At 45.2% G+C, this 13,911-nt stretch overlaps 1 long non-coding RNA gene across 1 annotated transcript in view; it reads left to right on the top strand.

Moving 5' to 3' along the window:
• The first annotated feature begins 4,359 nt into the window (after positions 1 to 4,359).
• LOC138297243 (uncharacterized) overlaps positions 4,360 to 13,911 on the top strand; it is a 440,690-nt gene continuing 431,138 nt past the window's right edge. The window contains exon 1 of the long non-coding RNA XR_011203964.1: positions 4,360 to 4,533. This is a non-coding gene — a long non-coding RNA (uncharacterized lncRNA). The remainder of the gene's footprint in view (positions 4,534 to 13,911) is intronic.

Here is a 13,911-nt window from a genome sequence, read left to right on the forward strand (position 1 = left end):
GCATTGACCCTGTCCACGATTCTCCGCTATAGCTCAATCTTCCTAGCTATTGATATCTGCTGCACCTGTGCTCCAAATAGCTGTGGCTCTACCCTGATGATTTCCTCCACCATGACCCTTAGCTCCTCCTCTGTGAAGCGGGGGTGTCCTTGTGTTGCCATGGTTGTTGTGTGCGGTGTGTAGGTGAGCGTGTGTTAGGTAAAGTGTTGGGGTGTGTGATGTGGGGTGCGTGAGTAGTATATAGGTGTGAGTAGTGTGTGGCTCTGGTTGTGTTAGTGGTGTTGCTGTCTCTCTGGTGGCAATTGTTTGTAATGGTAAAGGGTTGTGGGTACTGTGGGTGTGTGTTTTATAGTGGTGTGGGTGTGTGGGTGTGGTGTGTGTATGGGTTTCAGGCATGTGTTGTTTGAATTGTCCAATGTGGTGTTGTTTTGTTTGTGTGTGTCAATTGTGAGCCAACGGTATGTACTGCCAATAGTTTACCGTCATTGAATGTCCGCTGTGGTGATTCGTGGGTCATAATGTGGTGGGCATAGTTCTGTTGGCGAAACAGTGTGGGTTTTGATACCGCCAGTTTATCACCGACCTTTGGTGTGGCGAATTTGTGACTGTGGCTGAATAGTGACGGATTGGTGTATGTGTGTCATAATATGGAGAACAGATATCCGCAGCGGTAAGTTTTCGGCAGTCAGCGTGGCCGTAAGTGGGATTTACCGCCAATGTTATAATGAGGGCCTAAATCTTTACCTGACAAAGTTTCAAGTGAAATAGGGCTCAGCACCAAAGCATTTTGTCAGTTATAGGACCCTGTGTAATCAAAATGGAATCAATGATGGGAACTCATTGGTTTGAGATACCAACTGCGTTGATAGACAACCACGAGAGAGGTAGTAAAGGGAACACAGAGGTTTTAAGTACTGACTAGCTGGCTATGCATCCATAAGGTTCAAAGTAGGTTTGCCATTAATCATACTTTTAATCTACGGGCCATTTTGATCAACCAGAGTTATGATGTTCATGGCATAGCCAACATCTCTTGAGCTGCCCTTGAATTCTATATCCTGATTTTGCATGACCTGGGTAAACTCAGGAGGGCTAGGATAGAGAGGAACACCTCAGGTTAGGTTGGGGCAGTCTCTTTTCCAGTGTCCTGATTTACAGCAACGAAAACAGGACTCTGTTGAAGGGGTTTGCCTTGTACCCTACCACTATTTTGGCCTGCCCTTCCATCCCCTAATCCATCCCTTTGTGCCCTGATTGTCAGCCCTCTCCTTCCCCTCATTTTTATGGTCTTCAATGTCTGTAACTGTAAAGACATTAGTTTAGATTTGTTCAACTCTTTTTCTCCTCCTCTGAATGGCCACACAGTGACTGGCCATGGAATCAATTCTGCCAAGCTCTTTGCTTGTCATCCAGTGCAGAGGATGCACAGCTGATTTTGCACATTTGGTAACAATTACTCCACAAAAGCAGCGCCAACAGCTTCCTGAGCTTGTTCTGTAGTTTGGACTATGCCTGATTATTGGTCAAATTCAACTTTTAGCCTATCTAGAATATCTGCCGGTGACTCTGTTTACAATTTGATAATTTTGACCAGTCTCATTAGACTGGGCACACTTCTAACACAGTATTCACAATGTATCCCGGGCGGTAGCTAAAACATCATCATTCTGAGGGGCTTGTTGTAGCCAGCTGTTCTTTCCTATTAATCTCTTTCTGAGCTTACTCAGTATACCCAATCTGAACAACTGGGTCACATCTGTCCAATTCAGCTTATACACCTCATACACCATCTGCAACTCTTCATGGGATTTTGTGGGATTATCTGGGGAATACAAATATGTTAATCAGGTCAGTGGGGTTCCAAGGGACATGGAATGTTTCTCCCCCCCCCCCCCAGACCAGGGTAGTTTCTCAAAGGAAGAAAGGCATCAGTGGAGTCTGGACAGTTTTCCATCATTGGCATCACTTGAAGGAGGGATGTTGATCATCATGGTCATTCCTAGCTAGTTCCAGGCCCAGGGCTATATGCCCTACATTGCCTCTTAGTCTTAAGCTATCACAGGTAATATTTGGGCTGTGTGCCTTGTCTGTCCTGTGCCGAATGGGAACAGAACAAACTCAGGGTGCAGGTTGGCACCCCATGTCTTGCTTGCCGTGGAAAATCCTCTTGCCATTCACTGTCAGTTCATTGTCTCACTATGCTCTTTGTATCCACTTGTATGTTGCTCCTTGGGTACCTCTCACTGGCTATAGCACCAGAATTGCTTCATTCTAGGTATGTCACCAGTACTACTCTGTTTGCCTGCGTTGTCACAGGTGCACCTCCAGCATTACACACTGACATTGGGGAAAACCAACTACTGAAAAATGTATTGTGCTGGACTTACTCCAAGGACAGCCTGGAGTACATTCATACCTGTTAATATTTTCATTCCTTTATTATATGTAGTAAGTTCAGAAGTGCAGTTTGGGAATAGCAACAGACTTAGGGGGTCATTACGACCCTGGCGGAAGGCGGAGAAGCGGCGGTAAGACCGCTAACAGGCTGGCGGTCTTTTTTTGGGAATTATGACCATGGCGGTTACCGCCATGGTCATCCGCCGCTTCTCTGTTCCGCCCGCCGAGCTGGAGACTGGGGTCTCCAGCCCGGCGGTCGTCACTATACCGCCAGCGGTATTTTGACCCGGCTCACCGCCATGGATTTCATGCGGTTTGGATCCGCCATGAAATCCATTGCGGTAAGCACTATCAGTGCCAGGGAATATCTTCCCTGGAACTGATAGGGGTCTCCCCCACCCCCAACCCCCACCCGAATCCCTCCCCTACCACCCCCCAAAGGTGGCAGGACCCCCCTCCCGACCCCCAACATCACATTACCCATACCCACACGACACGCACGCAGGCACCACCAACACACATACACGCACACACACCAACATACATGCCTACATCCACACACACAGTCAGACACGCACACCCACATTCAAACATACACGCACACAACCATGCTGACATACCTACAGACATACACGCACTCATTCCCAACCTCACAACACCCCCGCAAGCATACACGCACTCACACACCCCCACTACATACACACACGCACACCCCCATGCACGCACACAACACACAACACCCCCCCAACCCCCTCCCCTAACGGATGATCGACTTACCTTGTCCGTCGATCCTCCGGGAGGGGACGGGATCCATGGGGGCTACTCTGCCGATACCACACCGCCAACAGAACATCGCCACGCCGAATCACAGGACGTGATTCCGTGGGCGGTGTTCTGTTGGCGTGGCGGTGGAGGCGGTGCAACCTCCACTTCCCCGCCGCCCGCCAGTATGGCTGTTGGCGGCTCTCTGTCCGAAAAAGGACGGAGAGCTGCCAACGGTCATAATATGCCAAGCGGCAAACCGCCACCACTGGCGGTCTTCCGTACGGCGGTCCCTCGGCGGTCTTGTAAAAAGACCGCCGAGGTTGTAATGACCACCTTACTCTTTGAAAGGAAACTGGTGTATAATATGGTGCAGTTGTGTGACCTCATCGGGTAATACACTCACAGTACAAACTTCTGTAGAGTCAGGTTCATTTGTTGAACCTAGGCTCAGCCCTGAGTAGCTGTGTCTTTGCGCAGTCAGGCTTAAACAAAGGAGTAAGTGTGAAGCATTTAGAAGCACCAAAACAACCAAATAAGAAAGTTATACAACATGAAAGAAACCCAACATCGATTTGTAGGAATAGATCCTATTTTTATGAACTTTTAGACACCAAAATATCAACCAGAGGTTTCTGGACATATAGATATTTAAGTAATTCATAAATCACTTCAAAATTCCAACAGGCACTGTTAATTGCCAAGTTTGAAAACTTGGTTAAAGCGTTTAGAGAGTTGTGTTTGGCTTCTCCGGCTTGCTTTGTGTGACCAAGTAGGTCCATGGAACCATTTAGGATCTGTAGGATAGCTACCTTGCCACCAAAGTAGTCAGTTCCTGGCTCTATGGGTGAACCACTATAGATTTTAACAGAGTGGCCCTGATGCAAGGTATACAGAGTGCTGTAATGGGAAATAGAGATAGAGGAACGCAGCGGCCGAGATCTGCTCGGTCGCGGGCTCTCAGGATCCAAGGCAGAATATGCTTCAACTTTAATCCCTGCCGTAGTGAACTTTGCATCTTCTTTTGTACTACTTACCAACGGTGGTGCATGCAGGGGTTAGGACCCGGTCTGAATGCAGCCCAGGAAACACTGTGGCGGAGGAAGAGCAGCCACGGAATAGGCTTCCGGGCGGAAGCGGTACGGAGCGTAACCCGGGGAAGATGCTTTTCAGCGAGATTTCTTTTCCGGGGCACGGGAAGCAGCACAGCCAGCTCCTCTCCCTTCCCCTTTCCTTGGAGGGCTAGAGCTCCGGGAGAAGCGAGGGATGTAAGCCCTAGACAAATTCAGCTCATTACCCCAAACCGCACCCAAGCGCGGCAAGCGTTCGAAGGCCCCTCAAATCCAACACGCCAGTGCCAGAAATGTACCAAAGGTAAGGGGGTTTATAACAATACTAGAAGGCAAACAACAACGGGGATGCCCTGAAGGAGATGCACAGGCTGGTAAATAGTAGACAGAGGGGGGAGGACTGCACAAAGAAGGCCTTTATGGGCGAAAAAGAGGAGAATGATGACAGTATAAAAGGCAAGCAGCAATTTTTGACCCATGGGGGCAGTCAGGATACTTCGTAGGAAATAGTGGTCTTAAGAAACCTCAAGATAGAATCGTCCCTGCTTTCGTTTTTAAAGCAGTGCCCAGAGGATTTGAAGCCATGGAGAGTAGAACTGGTTGTTCCTCAGTGGCAAAGGAGGTAATTACTGAAATGCAAGCACGGGGAGGTTCAGAAGAAAGGCCTGGTTCAACTGAAAGGAACAGTGCAGATATGTTTGCCCCCTCAGAGGAACATAGCGGTCTTTTCCCAGACCCCATCATCAAGTCATCAAGTCAGGTCTTAAGTTCTACACCTCAGCCCATAAATTTACACCTTGTGCCAGGTCCAGTTATCCCTTATTAGTGTAGAAGAGGTGTTTCTAGCAGCTTAGGCTGATAGAAGGTAGCTATGACAAAGCAGCTTAGGCTGAACTAGGAGACATGAAAAGCTCCTACTATACCACTGGTGTCATATGCACAATATCATAAGAAAACACAATACACAGATATACTAAAAATAAAGGTACTTTATTTTTATGACAATATGCCAAAAGTATCTCAGTGAGTACCCTCAGTATGAGGATGAGAAATATACACAAGATATATGTACACAAACAAAAATTATGCAGGTTATAGCAAGAAAAGTAATGCAAGCAGTGTAAAGTTACAATAGATTGCAATAGGAGCACATAGGTATAGGGGCAACACAAACCATATACTCCAAAAGTGGAATGCGAACCACGAATGGACCCCATACCTGTGTGAACTTGTAGAGGGTCGCTGGGACTGTAAGAAAACAGTGAGGGTTAGAAAAATAGCCCACCCCAAGACCCTGTAAGGTAGGTGTAAAGTGCACCTACAACCCCCAGAGAGCACAGAAGTCGTGATAGGGGGATTCTGCAAGGAAAACCAACATCAGCAATGCAACAACAGTGGATTTCCAGACCTGAGTACCTGTAAGACAAGGGGACCAAGTCCAAGAGTCGTGACAGTGTCGAGAGTGGGCAGGAGCCCAGGAAATGCCAGCTGAGGGTGCAAGGAAGCTGCCACTGGACGGAAAGAAGCTTGGTGTTTTGCAAGAACGAAGAGGACTAGGAACTTCCCCTTTGGAACATGGATGTCCCACGTCGTGAAGAAGCTTGCAGAGGTGTTCCCATGCAGAAAGTCTGCAAACAAGCCTTGCTAGCTGCAAGGGTTGCGGTTAGGGTTTTTGGATGCTGCTGTGGCCCAGGAAGGACCAGGATGTCGCCACTTGGATGAGGAGACAGAGGGGATGCCCAGCAAGTCAGGGAGCCTTCACAGAAGCAGGCAGCACCCGCAGAAGTACCTGAACAGGCACTTAGAAGAAAAGTGAACTGGAGTCCACCCAAAGTCACAAAAGGGAGTCCCACAACGCCGGAGGACAACTCCGAAGGTTGTGCACTGCAGGTTAGAGTGTCGCGGACCTAGGCTTGGCTGTGCACGAAGAAAATCCTGGAAGAGTGCACAGGAGCCGGAGCAGCTGCAAATCACGCGGTACCCAGCAATGCAGTCTAGCGTGGAGAGGCAAGGACTTACCTCCACCAAACTTGGACTGAAGAGTCACTGGACTATGGGAGTCACTTGGACAGAGTTGCTGCATTCCAGGGACCATGCTCGTTGTGCTGAGAGGGGACCCAGAGGACCGGTGATGCAGTCTTTTGTTGCCTGCAGTTGCAGGGGGAAGATTCCGTCGACCCACGGGAGATTTCTTCAGAGCTCCTGGTGCAAGAAGGAGGCAGGCTACCCCCAGAGCATGCACCACCTGGAAACAGTCGAGAAAGCCGGCAAGATGAAGCGATACAAGGTTGCTAGTAGTCGTCTTGCTACTTTGTTGTGGTTTTGCAGGCGTCCTGAGCAGTCAGCGGTCGATCCTTTGGCAGAAGGTGAAGAGGGAGATGCAGAGGAACTTTGGTGAGCTCTTGCATTCATTATCTGAAGAATTCCCCAAAGCAGAGACCCTAAATAGCCAGAAAAGGAGGTTTGGCTACCTAGGAAGGAGGATTGGCTACCAAGAGAGGTAAGAGCCTATCAGAAGAAGCCTCTGACGTCACCTGCTGGCACTGGCCACTCAGAGCAGTCCAGTGTGCCACAGACACCTCTGTTTCAAAGATGACAGAGGTCTGGGACACACTGGAGGAGCTCTGGGCACCTCCCCTGGGAGGTCAGGTCAGGGGAGTGGTCACTCCCCTTTCCTTTGTCCAGTTTCACACCAGAGCAGGGCTGGGGGATCCCTAAACCAGTGGAGACTGGCTTATGCAGAGATGGGCACCATCTGTGCCCATCAAAGCATTTCCAGAGGCTGGGGGAGGCTACTCCTCCCCAGCCTTCACACCTATTTCCAAAGGGAGAGAGTGTTACACCCTCTCTCAGAGGAAATCCTTTGTTCTGCCTTGCTGGGCTAGGGCTGCCTGGACCCCAGGAGGGCAGAAACCTGTCTGAGGGGTTGGCAGCAGCAGCAGCTGCAGTGGAAACCCCGGAAAGGCAGTTTGTCAGTACCCGGGTTCTGTGCTAGAGACCCGGGGGATCATGGAATTGTCACCCCAATGCCAGAATGGCATTGGGGTGACAATTCCATGATCTTAGACATGTTACATGGCCATGTTCGGAGTTGTGACGCTGTACATAGGTAGTGACCTATGTACAGTGCACGCGTGTAATGGTGTCCCCGCACTCACAAAGTCCGGGGAATTTGCCCTGAGCGATGTGGGGCCACCTTGGCTAGTGCCAGGGTGCCCACACACTAAGTAACTTTGCACCCAACCTTCACCAGGTGAAGGTTAGACATATAGGTGACTTATAAGTTACTTAAGTGCAGTGGTAAATGGCTGTGAAATAACGTGGACGTTATTTCACTCAGGCTGCACTGGCAGACCTGTGTAAGAATTGTCAGAGCTCCCTATGGGTGGCAAAAGAAATGCTGCAGCCATACGGATCTCCTGGAGCCCCAATACCCTGGGTACCTCAGTACCATATACTAGGGAATTATATGGGTGTACAAGTATGCCAATGTAAATTGGTGAAATTGGTCACTAGCCTGTTAGTGACAAATTTGGAAAGCAGAGAGAGCATAACCACTGAGGTTCTGGTTAGCAGAGCCTCAGTGAGACAGTTAGGCATCACAAAGGGAACACATACAGGGCACATACTTATGAGCACTGGGGCCCTGCCTGGCAGGGTCCCAGTGACACATAGACCAAAACAACATATATACAGTGAAATATGGGGGTAACATGCCAGGCAAGATGGTACTTTCTTACACAGGGGAACACAGAGGCTCAGATACAAATGACCTCAAGATAAACAAAGCCTTTCCCTTTGACACTGTGTAACTCAAATATCAAGCCAGACTCAGTTTGTGATTTAAAAAAAGAAATGATGCAAGACAAATTTTCTATTGAAGATTATTTAATTTCATGGTCTACAAAGACTGGCCAGAATGTTTCACAACATCAACGTCGCTGCATCATGACCAATACATTCTCTCAAGTTCAAATAGCTAGACAGTTTCAGAATTTGTGAGAATACACTTTTTTGATAAAATTCAAATTAATACACATTAACTTGATAACAAGAAGAAAGAAAATCTGTAATTCAATGTTTTCGGTATTCCCAGTTGAAAATAGTGTTCCGATATATTGGTCACTCTCTTTTGATTCTTGACGGCATAATAACCTCCTCAAGATCCTAAACAAGTGAGTTCACCCCCCTTCTTCAGTCCCCTCTCCAGTCTAGATGTGATCTGAGGTCTGGGTGCCTGGTGTGCTATATTTGTACCCAGAAAGTCCCCTCATTGGATGCAATGGTTACTAGCCAACGGACTACCATGACCTTCCCTGCCTGATGATGACTGCAGTTTGTGATATCTAGCTATCCCAGAGTGCACCATTGAGCCCACTCCCAAGATGCTAGAACCCCTCTCTCAGCATGTTGAGTTTGGTTGCCCACTTTGGAGGTATGGCTACCAAAGGAAAAATAGTTTGGCAAGTGGTTTGCCTAGTATGTCCCCGATGTCAACACGTACGTCGACAAAAGAGCAGCTCCTCTCATGTGCATCCACCATTTGCCTTCAAAGCTCCACTTTGAAGCTTGCCTTTCGGGCCCGCACCCTGTGTGGCTTCTAGGGTAATGGAATGTGTATTATAGTATAATTGGTATCTGCCAATATATTACATTTTAGAGCATTGTTGGTTTGTTCTAGTTGGAATGCTGATGATGTTATGGCTTGAAGAGAAGGAGTGAAGTTACTTCCTGGGGGGCCTTCTGGGGCTAGCACATCTGTGGACATCTGTGGTTGGAGTTTCTCTTGATGTTAATAAAGATCGTGTTTCCACCTTCTTCTTGTCCTGGATTTATCCACATCTCTACCTTCATTTCACATTGGCGATGATAGGTTGAACTCACCTTTGTTCAAGGCTTCACTTTTAACAGAAACTTCAATACATTCTGTTTGAACTTCAGCAACAGCTTTTCTACATTGCTTCTGCTTGCTATTATCCTAAAGTACTGTGTTTTTATTATGGAGTTTACTTTGACTGTTTCCCAGGAACTCGGCTTTTAGTCACACCCTTCTACTACTGTGTTTTTTTGGGCCTTTGAATGCGTTGTACTTAAGGCCTCTGTAACAAAAGCCATTTTGCTATTTCACTTTGTAGTGTGTTAAAGCCTTATTTTTTTAAAGGAATATCCAGATTTGAACTCTCTATGCTCGCATTGGAGCCTTGCCTGGTCTCGGGTGAGGAGTCTATGTGGTGGAGTTGGAACCCTGTCTGCACTTGGGAGCTGTCTTCCTGTGCCTGTCTTCCTGATATCACTATGCTTCTCCCCTTACCCACCACCATCAAGCTATAACTGAAGCACTGGTAAAACTGTTACAGTGAGCAGGCACTGTATACGGATACTGCAAGTGATCCGGGAGCGTGTAAAGAAAAGTGGATACAAGGCTTGTCCTCTCATTTGTATTTAGTCTTGCCTGCTCTCATCAGACTTCTCTCTTCTGACCTTCAGGATCACCATTGCCCTCTCTTCTTCTTCAGGGTTGCCTTGCAAAGATTGCATGTAGCATTTCAGTGGGGACTGTTTCTGGCTCCTCCCACTTTCACAAATGAAACTGTGAACAAACAATTTGTATCTAGTCTTCAAAGAAAGACTTAACTATTTAGTATTTTAAATTGCATTAGTGTTAACCTTTTTCTTCTCAGGAGGATTTCAGATACATATTTGTGTCCTGAGGACTCATTTTTCTCTGCTTTCTTTCTCTTTTCTTTTCTTTTTTTTTCTTTCCTATATTAATTTTTCATTATGCAAAATATCTCTCCACCTCTGCTTGTTTTACTTTCTCTTGGAGAACCTCCTCTTTCACAGACCAAGTATTTAAATGTTTGTGGCTCAAATATCTCTATAGGCAAAAAAGCTTCCTTGTTGTTGCATTCTTTAGGGGCCGTGGGCTAAGACCGTTTAAACAATTCGCCCAAAGTAGTCTGAAGATAATGGGGTTGCCTGTCAATCTCTTAATGAATGTGAGAAGTCTATCAAACTTTTGGAGAATCATTTTCTGCCCAAAGTTTCTATTATGCTACAAAGTTATTACTTTGAGAAGAGGATAAAAGCGTGCTGATGAATCAGTTGAGGATGTTGTCATTGCTCTGTATAAATGTATTCCTTCTTTTGATTTTGAGTAAAGTACAGATGAATAAATAAGAAACCAATTTATGTTGGAGTGTAAGTGTGACAATGTTCGCGAGGCATTTTTGTTCAAGAAAGATCCTGATTTTATTGAGATCCTAATTGTTGCTAAGTTGGTTGAAAATTCATCATCGTGTATTCCAGAGTTGCAGAAGCACATTGTTACGTCATCTACAATAATTCTGTTTCTTCCAAGAAAAAACATTTTCTGCCGTCTCTTGCCAATTTCAAGGAATGTCTAGCTTTCAAACTCATCTGTTAACTATGTAGTAAAATGGGCCACTATACAAAGTGTTTTAAATCAAATGGGTTCAAGAAGAAAGTTTTTGAAGTTGAGGCTGAAGATCCAGAAATGGTTTTATAAATTGTTAATGATGTGAATTGTGTGTCTAGTATTCAATGTGAGTATCCTTCAGACCACGTGTTTCTAATTGGTATTGTTGTCATCAAGATGATGGATTCTGGAGTGAGACTTTCCTTAGTTTCAGACAGAGACTTTGACAGTTGTTTTCAAGGAAAAGTCAAACTCAGGGATCCTGATGTCACTCCTTACAGTTAAGGAGAGAAACCTATTGAGCTGGTATGGTATTTTGAGGCCAGTATAGAATTCTATTGGAATGTTGCTCTGTGTAAGATCTATGTGCTGGTTAAGAGTGTTACAGTGTTGAGTTGGCCTCAACAGAAAATGTTGGGGATCTACCTTAACCCTAATCCTGAAATCCAAGTTCAGGTCAGAAAGATTGATACCATTGCTTTGCTCTCATACAATTTCGCTGATACCTTTTTTCGAGAATTCCCTGCTATTTTTTGCAAATAATGTGGGGTGCATCAAGGGGTATGTACATAGCATCCGGTTAAAAGGTGGTGCTAAATTGGGGGGGGGTACAAAGTCAGGAATATTCCTATTAGCCTACAAGGTGCCCTAAGAATGGTATTGGACCATTTGTGTGCTGAAGAGATCGCCAAAACCTTTGAAGTTTCTGAAAGGGTGGCTCCAGTGGTATGTAACTAAAAGCTCAGGTGACATCAGATTGTGTGATGACCTCAGACAGCTCAACAAAGAGGCGATTGAGGATACATTTCTTCTTCTCAATATCATGGAAATAGTGAGTGTGACAGGGGGTGCTAAATTTTTCACCACTCTGGACCTCACTTCAGCCTACCATCAGGTTTGAGTGATAACTTTCTGCTTTTGCCAGATGCTTTTTGGCTTTTTCTCCACTGCATCTGTTTTTCAGAAGCTGATGACAGATATTTTGGGGAAAGTTTTAGGAGTAACATTTTTTCAAGACAATGTTTAGGTTTTCAGCAGCACTTTTGATGTCCATTTGCAAAAGATCAGAGAAGTTTAGAGGATTTTTAGTTGAAAAAACATCACGTTGAAGGTCAGCAAGTACATATTATGTCTACCAGAAATTACTTATTTGAGACACATTATGTCAGCTGATGGGGTTAAACCTATGAATGATCTTGTTAAGACCATTTCTCATTTACCTCATCCTAACAAAAAAGACGATGTGTAAGTCTTTTTGGGTATTCCTGAATTTTATAGTATATTTGTTCCTATTTTTTTCCAGTCAAACATGTTCGATTCAGAACTTACTTATAAAAAGGTGTGCAGTTTCTGTGGGATGAGGCGTGTCAAAGACTGTTCGCTGTCATTAAATTAAACTTAAATTCACCTCAATGTTTGAAGAGCTTTATCCCTGTTTTTTCATGTTGTATTGTAGCTGATACCAGTGAGAAAGATATGGCTATGGTGTTGTAACTGGGTCAGAATAGTGGAGCAGTCACCATAGCTTTTGCCACTATATCACTTAAGGGGACTGAAACTCAATTCTCCACCATAGAAAGGGAGAGATTGACAGTGTATTGGGTCATCAAGAAATTCAAACAGTTTTTGTGGGCGGTTAGATTTATTGTACAAACATATCGCGAACCACTTCAGGAAGTTTTTCACAGGAAAAGGTAGGATTGCATTTTTTTGTGTATCACCAAAAGATTAGTTGCATTGTAAGTCTATCATTTTGTATATTCCTTGAGGGGGTAATAAGTCTGCCGATTGTCTCTTCAGGCTAGTCAAAGATGTTCAGTGTTTAATGGATGCTAAGTACATCTGGTGGATGGAAGAGGAGTTTACAATCTGTGAGATTATTGGTGCATGTGTGTCAGAAGTTGAATGTATTAAGGAAGTAGAGAAATATGACAAACACAAGGAGATCATGGAAATTGTCTTTAGAATGTAGAATGGATTACATGTTGAAAAGTCTTCACGTGTCACAAAGAGCAAACCCTCAACAATAAATATTAGCCACTCACATATACGTCAACATCACAGTAAGAAGGGAACGAATAACCCTCCGTTAAAAACAAGAAAGAAACTCCCACATAATCATCAAAACGATATGGGAATACCCAGCTCTGCCTCTGTAAGCCCATTAAGCCCCAATAACCTCTGTGCAATTACTGGCACCCACAAGGGATACTTACTTTTAGGGTCCTTGTGGACCATCTTTCGTTCCACAGGAAGCTACTATCTTGGGGAAGTTAGTGATCTAGTGCTGCACGCTTTAGACTGACGAGATGCAAGAGCTGCTGCACATTTAAACTCTGCTCCCATGTAAGCATTCAAGTTTCAGATCCCGGGGAGATGAGCATTAGGGACAGAGTGGGGGTGTTGCTTTGAGGAAGTAAGTGCCTTTTGAAAATTGTTTACATGGCGCTACAGATATGGTAAGATGAATTGATTCTAAAACTTTGCCAAATCTTTAGAGTGTGACTACAAGCATACACCCCTCCCGAAGGAGCTATGATATGAGAATCCAAATACTACCAAGTAGGTTACGCATGCACCACGTATGTGCTGTTTGGTGTGTTTCACGTCTTTACATGTTTAATAGTTTTAAATGTGGTATGTCTTGTACTGTTGATTATGAGAGTACTTTAGTCCCTCAGTCCTGATATTCATGAGTGCCGTTTCCCACAAGTGGGGTGCAGTTTGCAAATAGGTGGCACCACACCCACAAACAACATATATAGCGGCCCATTACATATGGGGGCTATAATAACTATGCGTCTCTTGTATTTCTACAGATATCAATGATGGACACCATAAACAATAGGTATCGTCTTATGACACCACATTAATAAGGTGAATTGCACCATATCACAGAGCATGTATTATTTCTGCTTTTGTTAGAGGTAGTCAAACAAGCACTGGCACCAGGGAGTTCACCTTGGTCCTGAAGAGAAGCCTAGGGATAAGGCTCTGAAACGTGTAAACTAGGAAGTCAGGTACATTACATCTCCCACTTCCGCAGCTCCTTTTTAATCATACCCCCTCCAAAAGATCTATTAAATCATTGGAATTACTAGGAGACAGGTATTTTTAACTCACCCAAGACCCCACCACTCCTATCCTTCCTATGATTCACATTGACAAGACTACATCAGCGCTCCTATGTATCCCGAAGGTCGAAGCACGCCCGCTCCGTAGCGGAATGGGAAGAAACCCAAT

This window comes from Pleurodeles waltl, chromosome 5 (genome assembly GCF_031143425.1).
Source record: "Pleurodeles waltl isolate 20211129_DDA chromosome 5, aPleWal1.hap1.20221129, whole genome shotgun sequence".
In the NCBI taxonomy this organism is placed as follows: domain Eukaryota; kingdom Metazoa; phylum Chordata; class Amphibia; order Caudata; family Salamandridae; genus Pleurodeles; species Pleurodeles waltl.